Below are 14,082 nucleotides of genomic sequence, written 5' to 3' on the forward strand. Positions count from 1 at the left end.
CTCCTCCCACAATGGTAACAATTCCTCTCCAACGCAAAGATACGTTTATCATTGCGAACCCTTGTTGCAATGTCTATCTCCTGTGTATGCGTTGCAATATGCAGTGCTGCAGCTAAATCCCCAGGATTCTCCATCCTAACCCTACGAGAAAATTCTGCAGGAATTCCCCTGAGGAATGCATCGAGGCATCTGTTTTCTGCCTCTCGTAGTAATACATGATCCGCATCAGGATTACCTGATAATTCATAGGTCTGCAAATTAATTTTCCATATCCTATCTGAAAAAGACTCCACTGTCTCATTGACCTTGTGTGCCAAATTAGCTAACTTTTCCCTATAAAATCTTGCACTATTCTGCTTACGATATCTTTGTCGTAACCCATCTGCCAATTCTTCAAATGTGCTTGCCTTACTAAGCGTCTCATGGTACATCACGAACGTCTTGGCTTCCCCTGAAAGTCACAAATTTGCTTAACGTAGTTATGTCTGACCAATTGCTCATTGCAGCTGTTGCCAAAACATCATTAATGAACTCTGTGACATCCTCTGTTGTTTTACCCGAGAAAGGAGTGATCAGGTTAGCTACTGAAGAATATATTACAAGGTTGGACATTGCTACTGACTTGTACTCACTTGAACCAGTTTGTGACTCTTGAGTCGAACGCAAGGTCTCCATTTGAATCATTAATTCTAAATGATGTAACTTATGCTGCACATTCTCTTCTAACAATTTTGAGACTTGCTTCGTCAGAACAGCTATACTCACTTCAGTACTAACAGATCTTGTTTCCGGCATGATTTGTGCAAATTACCAACAAGTTTCTCTATACTGAATTTACTCCTCAGAACAATAACTACACTAGCTACTCAACTCATTTGTCACAGTTTAGCACTACACACAAGAAGACAAACAAGACTCACAATGCACAACTAAACAAAATTAATCCTTCTGCCTTGCTATTGCCCAGCGACACTGTCTACAATTATGTGCTGCGTGATCAAACCATCTACATATTGAACATTCTACTGGTACAAACTTTGTTCATGGCTCCCCATGCCCAGTTAAATTACACATAGTACATCTGACTGGTACCAAATACGTTTCCCATCTGTTTCCCTTAAACTCAGATAAATATGCTGTTTCCGCAGGTCTCACAAAATGCACTCCCAACAAAGAACGTGCATCCATAGTTATTAACAAAAATCACCTTGTGCACTTACCACTACACCAAATCTGTAGGCGGTGGGCGCAAGGACTTCTGACACCAAATCTGTAAGCGCCCCGGTGGTCCTGGTTGCCTACAGTGGACTGGAGGCTGAGCGGTGACCTCTCCAGTTGTCATGATGCTAGGAAATGACTGTCGATGCGTCAGAAACGCCAAAGGAACATTATTAATTCATAACACCTTTATTCCTGCTGAGAGCAATGTGGCTTGGTGATATCAACAACCGTCCCTGAGTCCTCACTGACTCGTAGCGATGACACCAGATCCGGGCTGCACCAATCTTGCTAGCGCAGCGCCGCGTGCTGTGACGTAGCACAGGAATGCCCTTACTTTGGCTGGTGGTGCCCGGCTGGGCAGCCGGCTCGGCTGCAGACAGCAAGCTACTGCGCATGGCGGCTCTGGGTTGGAGTCCTGGCACTGTCTGCACGAGAAGCGTTCTCGTAGTGCGGAGTGTACTCTCTATCCCACCCCATCTTCTTCCCTACTCCTCCTGGTGGCTCGCCCATGGACGGACAGAACGGGCTGCATTCCCCCCGCATCGTCAGCTCACTCGGTTGCGACGGCAGATGCACAGGGCTTAAGCACCACACGATCTCGATGATGGCTCACTGATATGGTCAGCATTTGTGGCGAGCGAGTCTGCCATGATGTATACTAATCCTGGGTTGATGATTGACAGTGGCAGCAGAGAGGACCAGAGCTGGTACTGTCCCCTCACATCTGCTCCTGGGTGGGCCACCCTTACTGCAACATCTCCTTAATAAAGATTAACATATCGTTCACCAAGCTGAGCGCTATGCAGTGACCCAGTACACATCTAACTGCAAGTCTAAATGCGAGTGCCTTGTTGCTATGAAAGCTGGCGTATTTAAAGAAAGCATGAGCAACGTCCTGCTCATTTGTAATGAATGCATTTGTTCCACTTATGCTGCTGGGTCATCAGTTGTGCTCACCCCTTAGGTGTTCTTGTGACAGAGTTACGTCTTGTTATGGCAGACTTATGCGAAGTTGTGAAAAGCAGTATAGCTGATGCTATAACTCTGTCTTTCACTCTACGAAAGTCTCCGTCTAACACAAACCCGCGTGCTAAGCAATTCTCTCTTGCCTGTTGTGTGTAACCATGCCATTGCCACTGAGTGATGACACATTCCGATATATGTGCAATCCTCCTACCTCTTGGCTAATGTACTGCCTCCGGCTCTCGGCATAGGCAAAAAAACTTTGACAATAATGCACGTTTCCAACTCTTTACTATTCAGTGACACTACAGTGTACCAGAGTATCCTAAAAACAAAGCTTATTTGGGGCTTTGATCACCTCATAATCTATTGATATCCTCTTCCTCGAGTATTTCTGAACTTGATATTATTAAGCCTTTGGGATATTCAGCTCATCTGTCCCAATGTTATCAAAGCTTAACGGAATCATCAGTTCCCTGTTAACATTGGTTACACATGGAATTCTTCATATAAAACAATGCATTTCATCTAATACTTCACTGTTCTGCTGTGGCTGAACCACACTTAATCTCCCCTAGTGGCACATCATCTACAGATATGCAAACCAACTCCCCCGTACCATCAGGTACTTGTTCAAGCATAATCATCTTCAATGTTCAAGCACACAGTTCAGGTGGTGACGTTTTAGCAATCAGTGTACTGTGTGACAGTGAAACATTTATACCTGTTGGATTCATTGGAATCAAGTTCCTGCCAAGTTCACAGTATGCTGGTCTAGATAAAGCTTTGCATGATGCCTCTACAGGAAGTTAAGCTTGAGAATTGCAAAATACCCTGCTCCACAGTTGGCAACATTTCCATTTGATCACAAAATTCTGTAGTCCAATCCTAAAAATGAGCATTATAGCCCCCAACGATAGCAAATCATTATTTACCATTCCACACAATTTGTACCTTGAAGCCTCTACTCTTCTCCTACCTACAAGGTCTACAGGAATCACTTGTGTATTAATATGAACTAAATATTTACATTCTTTACCATTTACAAAGCCCATCAAATATCAATCTGTCTCTGCATTAGTGTCTGCAGTACATTGACTCACTGGGAATGTCTTACAATCGCCAAAACACCTTTGTCTGTGTAACATTTTCCATTACTTATTTCTGTTACTCTCCTTTATATTCCTACATTTATCTGCCTTGAGGCCAAAATGTCCACATCTTTAACATTGAGGTTGAATACATTGCGCCTTCAAATGCCCCTTCTTCTCACTACAAAAACAATTCTTTACAGAAGCAAAACGTTGCTTATTGTGCACTTGTGGAACAATATCTATTCCCTGTAAATGCATGTCTACACACAGTGCTGTAGCCAAATCCTCTGAATTTTCCATTTGTACTCTTTGCAAAAACTCCAAGATTCCCTCACAAAACATCATTGAGCGTGCCTCTCCTGGTATGATGTGATCTACTTCCAGATTTCTTGCCAACTCATACGTTTTCACATTCGCTTTACAGATTTTGTCTGTAAAGTCTCCATTGTCTCAGTTTGCCTTATGTGTCAACCCATTAACCTCTCACATTATCTCTCTCTTCCCCCCCCCCCCCCTCCAAAAAAGCACACCCCTTGCACTATGTGCTTATGGTATCTCTGATGCAAACCTTCCACTACCTGTTCAAATGTACTTGGGTATTTGTCTTGTTCAGCATTTCATGGGACATGACATTTATCTCAGCTTCACCTGTGAAGTATGATTTGACCATCCACAGTAGTTTCATCTGACAAATTCCTCATTCCAGCTGCAGCCAATACATCATTAATAAATAACATTAAATCCTCTGTTTTTCCAGAGAAAAGTGTGATCAGGTTAGCTACTGAAGGATCTACTGGCCAGTCGGGCATTGCTACTGGTGACAAATTCACTTGAACACCACAGAGGCTCTTGTGCAGCCAATGAAGATTCTAACTGAGCCATAAATTCATCATGATATAAGTTCTGTTGAGCATTCTCCTCCCAATAATTGTGACACTTACTGCATTAGTGCAATTATACTATCACTAGTAGTAGCTGACTTTGTATTAGCATTTTTGTCCAGTTTATCACTTTCTTACTATACTGATAATATTTGCATCAAATGGAACACATATACAAATCAAGAAAAATATTATATATGAAACTAGGCTACTACTTTTACCTGATCACCACCCAGCAACACTCATTACACTTGGGTGCTGCTTGACCATACCATCTACAAGTACAACAATTAACTGATACCATATATGTCTTTGAAATTTCCTCTGAATTCTGACAAATCAACAGGTTCCATAGGTTTTATGAAAGGTACTTTAGAGGAGCATGCCCATCCATGTGCCTAAACTCTGCCATATACCATAATTACAGAAATATCACCTTACAGTTAATGCTGCAATGTGCGAACATCATAGATGCATACCACAGCCTCTGAATTCAGGCACTGGAGTCAGATCTTCTGATAAATTCTCTGATGACAGCTCAAAGTGCACACTTTTGGCACCAATTTATAGGTTGCCAAGTGTAGACACTGCTGCATGAAGTCAGAATAGCTGCTGGAAGTAAGTGAAATGTCTTCAACACTCGCAAAAATATTATTAGAGGTAAATTATTTGTTCACAATGTTTACTAGTCATTGTTCTGCACCAGCCCTGACTGTTGCTTGTTCAGCTACGTGTGGGGTTCTATCTGGTGTCTCTCCAGTCAGCTCAGCAGTTCCACACATGGGTGAAGTTCAGTGGCCTTGGAACTACAACAGGTTGACAGTGAGCAGGCCTGGTGTGAAGCAGTTGGGTTGGGTGTGGGATTGAAGGGACCAGACTTCTAAGGTCATCGGTCCCTTGTTCCACGATAAAATCACACAAAATAAAAACTGTCAGTCGTTAAAAACAGAGAACTGAGACAAGGGACGACAATACAAGAAAGACAAAGACCAGACAAATGGAACTAAAATCACACCGAGTGTGAAGGTGGTTGGCCGACCATGAAAATAAGGAAAAGCCAACCACCAAATGACATTAAAACCCACAGTTTAAAACCACAGGCCAAAGGCCCAAGTCAATACAGGAAATAAAAGGACAAACACTCAAATCATACGATAAAAACCCCCTGCCCGAATAAAACTCAACACGAGGTCCGCCATAGCAACGTCATCACATAAAAGGGCAGAGAGGGTATCAGGCAGCGCAAACGTCTGCCTGAGTCCTGTTAAAAGCGGGCAGTCCACCAAAATGTGGACCACCGTCAGAGCTGCCCCGCAGCGACATAGCGGTGGGTCCTCCCGGCGCAACAAATGGCCGTGCATCAGCCACGTGTGGCCAACGCGCAGCCGGCAGAGGACGACACAGTCCTTCCGAGAGACCCGCATGGAGGAGCGCCACATACCGGTTGTCTCCTTCACCGCCCGAAGTTTGTTGGGCGTGGGCAGGGTGCGCCATTCGTCACCCCAGGCACCAAGCACTTTCTGGCGCAAAGGCGACAGGAGATCACACTCCATAAGGCCGAGTTCCAGAGCCGGTGAACTCACTGCCTGTTTAGCCAGCGTGTCAACCCGCTCATTGCCCGGGATGCCGACATGACCTGGGGTCCAAACAAAGACCACGGAGCGGCCGCAACGGGCAAGAGCATGGAGCGACTCGTGCATGGCCATCACCAGACGGGAACGAGGAAAGCACTGGTCAAGAGCTCGTAAACCACTCGGAGTCACTACAGATGACAAAGGACTCACCTGAGCGGGAGCGGATATACTCTAGGGCGCGATAGATGGCAACCAACTCTGCAGTGTATACACTGTTCCCGGGTGCCAGCGACCGTTGCTCACAATGATCCTCTAGATGAAGAGCGTAACCAGTGCGACCAGAGACCATCGAACCGTCGGTATAGGCCACGGCAGATCCGGGAAACTCGGCAAGGAGAGAAACAAAGCGGCGGCGGAGGGCCAGAGGAGGGACCAAGTCTTTCGGACCCTGTGCCAAATCCAGCCGAATGCATGGTCGGCGCACACACCAAGGGGGCAGACGGAGATTGGCCTGGAAGACAGGCGGGAGAGGAAAAAACTCAATCCCACACAGTAGAGCCCGGATGCGAACCGCGATCGTACACCCTGACCGGGGTCGCCTGTCTGGAAGATGGACGATCGAGTGCGGGAACAGGAGACGGTAGTTGGGATGCCCTGGCAAGCTACAAACGTGGGCAGCATAAGCGGCCAGAAGTCGGTCACGCCGGATCCGCAATGGAGGAACACCAGCCTCCACAAGTAAGCTGTCAACAGGGCTTGTCCGAAATGCTCCTGTGGCGAGTCGGATCCCACAGTCATGGATGGGATCCAGCAATTGCAAAGCTGATGGCGATGCTGAACCATAAGCCACACACCCATAATCAAGGCGGGACTGGATCAGCGCTTGATACAGCCGGAGAAGGGTGGACCGATCGGCACCCCATCCGGTGTGGCTAAGGCAACGGAGAGCGTTTAAATGCCGCCAGCATGTTTGTTTAAGCTGCCTAATATGAGGCAGCCAAGTCAACCGGGCATCAAATACCAGTCCCAAGAACCGATGCGTCTCTACCACAGCAAGAGGTTCACCGTCAAGGTAAAGGCGTGGCTCAGGGTGAACCGTGCGACGCCGGCAGAAATGCATAATGCAGGTCTTAGCGGCCGAAAACTGGAAGCCGTGCGCTACAGCCCACGACTGCGCCTTGCGGATAGTGCCCTGCAGCTGGCGCTCAGCAACTGCAATGCCAGCGGAGTTGTAGTAGAGGCAGAAGTCGTCTGCATACAACGAAGCTGCGACGGACGATCCCACCGCCTCAGCGAGCCCATTGATCGCAATTAAAAACAGGGAGACACTGAGGACAGACCCCTGTGGGACCCCGTTCTCCTGGACCCGGGAGGACCTATGGGACGCAGCAACTTGCACGCGGAAGGAACGAGACGACAGAAAATTCTGAATAAAAATCGGGAGCGGGCCCCTAAGACCCCACCCATGAAGTGTGGCCAGGATGTGATATCGCCAAGTCGTATCGTACGCCTTCCGCATGTCGAAGAAGACGGCAACCAGATGTTGGCGGCGTGCAAAGGCTGTACGGACGGCAGACTCTAGGGAGACCAGATTATCGACGGCAGAGCGGCCTTTACGGAACCCACCCTGAGACGGAGCCAGAAGGCCTCGAGACTCGAGGAGCCAACTCAACCTCCGGCTCACCATACATTCTAGCAACTTGCAAAGAACGTTGGTGAGGCTTATGGGGCGGTAGCTGTCCACCTCGAGCGGGTTCTTGCCAGTTTTCAACACGGGGAGGACGATGCTTTCTCGCCATTGAGACGGGAACACACCCTCAACCCAGATGCGGTTGAAAACATCTAGGAGGCGTCGCTGGCAATTCACAGAAACGATGCCGGTGGTGACCGACTGAACCACCGCATCAATGGTGTCATGGGAAGGAGGTGCGATAGTGGCGAGAGAGGAGAACAAGCCCCAATCAGCCTTATTCAGAGCCCATCTGGAGGGGCGTTCAGAAGAGTGACGCTGTGGTAGTGACAGAAAGATGGGGAAATGGTCACTACCACATAAGTCGTCATGGACACTCCAGTGGATGGATGGTGAAAGTCCGGGGCTGCAGATAGAAAGGTCGATGGCCGAAAATGTGCCATGGACTACGCTGCAATGTGTCAGCTCTCCCGTGTTTAAGAGGCAGAGGTCAAGCTGCGAGAGAAGAGTCTCGACATCTCTACCCCGGCCAGTAATCGCGGCGCTACCCCACAGGGGGTTATGGGCGTTAAAGTCGCCCAGTAACACAAAAGGAGGAGGCAGTTGTGCTATCAATGCAGCCAACACATGACGCGAGACATCACCATCTGGCGGAAGATACAAACTGCAGACAGTAATAGGCTGAGGCGTCCACATCCTTACAGCGACAGCCTCTAAAGGTGTGTGAAGAGGTACACATTCGCTGTAGACAGAGTTAAGGATGTAGACGCAGACTCCACCAGATACCCTCTCATAAGCTGCCCGGTTCTTGTAATAACCCCGATACCCACGTAGGGCAGGGGTCCGCATTGCCGAAAACCAAGTTTCCTGTAGGGCAATGCAGAGGAAAGGGTGACTGCTGATGAGTTGGCGAAGCTCAGCAAGGTGGCGGAATAAGGCGCTGCAGTTCCACTGGAGTATCGCTTTGTCCATGTCCGAAAAAGGCGTGAAGGGGCCGAGGAGGCAGATCACGCCACTGGATCACCTGCTGCCACCGATGGAGGACCAGTACAATCTGCTTCCATGGTGTCTGAGGGTCCGGCGAGATCCAGGTCCTCAGCGGACGCCCGGATCTCCACCTTATCCTCGGACGCAGAGCCTGTAGGGAGCAGTGGGGTGGATGCCACCGCGTGGTCCTTGGCCTTAGAGGTCTTCTTCTTCGTCTTGTCTCTCTGGTCCTTGGGTTTCATTGGCTGGGAGGGCTCCAGCGAGTCAGTCTCCGGGACGGAGGAGGAGCGGGAAGCCCTGCGACCAGCCGCTGGTCTGCTTTTCTTCCATTGGCTGACGTCACCCTTCCCAGAGGCGGAAACCTGGGAAGGAAGGGACCCAAGGGACCCTTTCCGTGCTATTCGAGCCGGGGAAATTTGAGGCTTCCCCAGCTTAGAAGTGGGGACTAATGTCCCCGATGGTTGGGGGGTTGCTGCTCCTGAGGCAGGTAGTGCAGGAGCAGCAGGGAGTGAAGTGCCCCCCACCATCAAGGGGGCAGGTGTAGCATTCCGGCTCTGAGAGATGGCAGTCTGAGGGAGAGCTAATGGGGCCATAACAGTAGTAGCCGCGGCGTAAGAGGCAGTCATTCAAACAGGATGGAGGCGTTCGAACTTCTGCCTGGCCTCAGTGTATGTCAGGCGGTCCAGGGTCTTTTACTCCATGATTTTGCGCTCTTTCTGGAAGATCCTGCAGTCCGGCGAGCAAGGCGAGTGGTGCTCTCCGCAGTTTACACAGATGGGAGGCGGAGCACATGGAGTATTGGGATGTGATGGGCGTCCACAATCTCGACATGTGAGGCTGGAAGTACAGCGGGAAGACATATGCCCGAACTTCCAGCACTTAAAGCACCGCATCGGGGGAGGGATATATGGCTTGACGTCACAACGATAGACCATCACCTTGACCTTCTCAGGTAAAGTATCACCCTCGAAGGCCAAGATGAAGGCACCGGTGGCAACCTGCTTATCCCTTGGACCACGATGTACGCGCCGGACGAAGTGAACACCTCACCGCTCTAAATTGGCGTGAAGCTCGTCATCGGACTGCAATAGAAGGTCCCGATGGAATATTATGCCCTGGACCATATTAAGACTCTTATGGGGCGTGATTGTAACCGGAACATCCCCCAGCTTGTTACAATCGAGTAACCGGTGGGACTGGGCGGAGGACGCCGATTTGATCAAAACCGAGCCCGAACGCATTTTGGACAAGCCCTCCACCTCCCCGAACTTGTCCTCTAAGTGCTCGACGAAGAACTGAGGCTTCATGGATGTAAAGGATTCACCATCAGCTTTCGTACACACCAGGTAGCGGGGCGAGTATGGTTCGCTGGCATCCTTAGCCTTTCGTTCCTCCCATGGTGTAGCCAGGGAGGGGAACGATTTGGGGTGATATGTAGTTGCGTTGTATTGAGCCCTGGAACGCTTAGAGACAGCTGGCGGCTGGCCGCCAGCAAGAGATGATGTACCACGCTTCATTGCGGGTCATCCGCCCTGATGCCACCTACTCCGACCAAGGGCCCTCCCCACAGGGGCCACCCAGCCTCAGCAACGACCACCTGGCAGGATGGCCATTGCCGGGAGTCCCAATGCCCCAAGGAGATAGGCATCTACTCCTTGGCATACGTGGGGAGTTAACTGCGCTGGCATCAGCAGAGCGATCCCTGTGTAGTCAGGGGGCTACAACCAACAGGGTACATGGAGGCCCCACCACAACAGACTGGCTACCGTGCTGGATTTCAGGTGATGTAGTCCAATATCATCATTGACGCATAAAGCGACACAGCATAGCAGACTGCAATAAACTGCACCCAAGAACAAATCCACGCCCAAGAGATGGTAGGTGAGCGGGACTGCTAAGCGATGACGACAAACCTGGCTAGATATGGTAATGCATGATGGACACATTGCTCCTTGTAAGGCGCCCTTCCCCAATCGGCTCGCTCTTCAGAAAATTTAAAAGGATGGAGGTCAAACCCGTTAGGGGACCATCTCACAAGGCCAAAACGTTTGAGACTCCTTTTAGTCGCCTCTTACGACAGGCAGGAATACCGTGGGCCTATTCTTACCCCCGAACCCACAGGGGGGTGTGAAGCAGTCTCAGGCCAACTGCTGGAGTAGTCATTCTTGGCCCCACTCCAAATTCTACGTGAAATAGTGGTCAATGGCCAGCGACACCACAGTGGTGTCATGAGCATAGTATCACACAGTGGCCAGTGACAGCACATTAGTATCCTTTGGATTATGTTGGTGTTTTGTTTAGGTAACAGTAAGTTACACATGTCAACAAGTTTTTTGTTTATACAAGTACTTGTGGCAGATGAAAGAGACGATATGATTATTTACGATGAATACGCGGAGCAAATCTTGGAGGTTGGCACTACATTATGTATGTCTCATGATCTGGTTAACAGACTTTCTGGTCATATAACACAACAACAGCTTATAGGTCAATGTATTTCCAAAATGAATAAACAAAAATGAAGAAACTGCCATGTATGTTCCAAAAACAAAACAAAACACAAAGAAGAACAACAAACTTTATGTGCAAGTCTTGTGAGTTGCATTACATCTTGGAGACTGTTCTGCTGCATATCTTATGACCAAAGACAATGGAAATAAATCTATGAAAAAAAGTTTTGTATTTATTTACGTATGTACATCTTAAAAATTTGATGAAAGTAGGGGAACAGAGTTGAGAACTTATGAGAACTAACAATGAGATTAGTAAAACTTAATTTATAAGCTCCCGATAATGTCAAGTAATCTGAATTAGCACTACCGGCAAAGTGTAACAGGCTGTTAAGTGTTGGGTCAGTTCCTTAGTATGTGCTCTTTAGTAAAAGTTTTTTGCAAAATGTTTTATGAGCTAATGGATATGCTTGCCTCACTTTTAGTTTTCTGTCACAGTCTAGTTTCTGTTGCATGTATATCCTCACTGGCCAAACATCTTAATGTGTCATTGACCTGACTCACCTTTGACATACCAACTCGTTTCCTGCTTCTGCCTCAATCTCTTTCACAACTTGATTTTGCCTGTGGCAATGTAAATCAGTTTCAATGAAATTTTCTAATTTCTACCCCTTACTATTCTGTGCCACAACAGTAGGATAAAGCTTTTGAAAAACAGGTTACAAGCACAAGACACAGACAGTGATATCTAGTTTTTTCACAGCTTTTTGCATCAAATCTTTTGTAGAGCTATTCCATACTTAAAGCATGTGGTAGATCCTGTTGGTGTTATGAATACAATCAGAGGAAGGGCACTCCACCACTGACAGTTCACACCTCTTCTTGAGGATGTGGGTGCAGAGTATGAAGGTGTAAAGAGTGTGGGCATTGTGAAATTGTAGTTTATTCATCTCATGACAGACATGTGCAATCCTTTTGGTTTGTGTACAGGAGACATATCAAAACTTTATAAAAAGTTAGTGATTTTTACACCACTAAGTAATATCACAATAATAAGTAGTAACGCTATGATATTTCTTGGAATATGTAACACATTGGATCCAGCTTAAATTTCCAGTTTGTCCTGCATGAATTCATCAAATGAATAGTAAGATTTCAATGACCCCCAAATGAAAACAGTTTCCCACCCCTGATCAAGAGGAATCCACCTGAACCACCCAGAATCTGAAACACCCCATCTACAGATGCAGAATGTGGTTATTTGGTTATTTGGTCCTGTCTTGCAGGTCTGAATTAACAAAACCTCACAATAAATGACCACAAGAAATTTTATCAGTAGGCCTACATGTCATCATTGAGCCCAAGAGGATGACTCATCAAATTCCATGCATTACACTTCCTTGACCATATTTCATTTCATTTGCTGCCCTAGTGGAGGATGCAAGTTAGAGCTGTTGAAGGAAGAGAATGGTGATTAGGTGATTGTCTTTTCCAAAAAAAAAATTCTCATTGTGAAAATACATCACTGCTCTAGACAACTGATGTCAACAACAGAGAAAACTTTGAAGTATACATGTGGTGTAGTTCTACAAACTAATTTACATACACAAGAAACTTTAACATGAAATAAGTTAAGAAAAACGAATTTTAAATTTTAGGAAGAGTTTCATAAATAACATTATGGTTGTCTATAAAAACAAGGTCAACAACTGTAAAGACACCCATTCTAAAGCAAGATTGGGCACACCAAAATTTGTTTAATGATGAAGATGACTTCATATTTGGGATTGGAGGACTACAACTAGGTCATCAGTTCTTGATGACTTTACAGCTGTCAGAATTCATTACAAAATTGGCAGCTCACAATTGGCAGCTCACTACACAACAGCATCATGAGATCCAGCCACAAACACAACGTTTGTGCTGCATCTCATCATCACATCAATCTGGCAAAATGTACTTGTCTATGCTGACTCCCAGTAATTACATGTGGTATGGAAGGCAGTTGACCAGAAATATTCAGAATTAAGGGAGTTATCTAATAGTATTAGATCCACCAACAACAAGCTGGCTGAGAGGTAACGATCAAAGAAAAAAGTGTATACCATCCTGAATAAGTTTCCTTTTGGTAGAACACCCCAAACATTTGGTATCAGGATGACATATCCACGAATAGTGCTGAAAATCAAACATCCTATGAAATAATCATGACAGCTGTGGAAAAGGCAGATAACATTTTTTACACCTCTCACATTCAGCAAACCACCTATCAGTGTATGGTGGAGGGTACTTCTGATACCACTAACTGATCCCCACTAACCTTTTCCACATGTGAGTGGTGCATGGGAAGAGTGATTGTCAATAAACCTCTGCATTAGATCTACTTTCTCGAATTTTACCCTTCAACTGACTCATTTTCTGGGTTCATTAGTCACAGAAACTGAATATGCCCACTGTTACTGAAGGAGCAAGTATGTGATGACTACAAAAATTAATTAACTATGGCCCTTTGCACTTAGTGTGGAATCTATAGTTCGAGCTATGCTACTGTAGGTTAGCTGCCTGTATCACCCTAATCAACTGGTTAATCCAGAAAAGAAGATAGTTCGAACATTTGAGATGTGCCACTACAGAACAATGTTGAAAATAAGGTGAACTGATAAAGTAAGGAGTGAGGAGATTCTGTGGAAATGGCAAGGGAATGAACACTTGGAAAACACTGACAAGAAGGAACAGAATTGTACGAAGTGTTAAGACGTCAGGAAACAACCTCCATGTAGAGCACTTGCCCGCGAAAGGCAAAGGTCCCGAGTTCAAGTCTCGGTCGGGCACACAGTTTTAATCTGCCAGGAAGTTTAACCTCCATGATACTAGGAGGAGCTGTACAATGTTAAAACTGTAAAGGAACAGAATTGGAATACATCCAACAAATAAATGAGAACAGGGTCTAATTGCTACGTAAGATGATGAGTGTGGCACAGGAGATCAATTCATGGCAGTCCACATCAAACCATGTGTAATAATACAAAAATTTGAAAAATTGCTGCTTACTGTAAAGAAGTTGCATACAGGCACAATAGAAGACCCTTGCTCCTACCTGGAGTTTGTGAAGTTTGATAATTTGAGAAATTATGGTTTTGATCATTTTACTAGCATAATGACTATTAATAGTGGTAGCAGTAAATTGTAAGACATTTCCAGGGGGCAGATGTGGACTGACCA

The sequence above is a fragment of the Schistocerca gregaria genome, chromosome 2 (assembly GCF_023897955.1).
Source record: "Schistocerca gregaria isolate iqSchGreg1 chromosome 2, iqSchGreg1.2, whole genome shotgun sequence".
In the NCBI taxonomy this organism is placed as follows: Eukaryota; Metazoa; Arthropoda; class Insecta; order Orthoptera; family Acrididae; genus Schistocerca; species Schistocerca gregaria.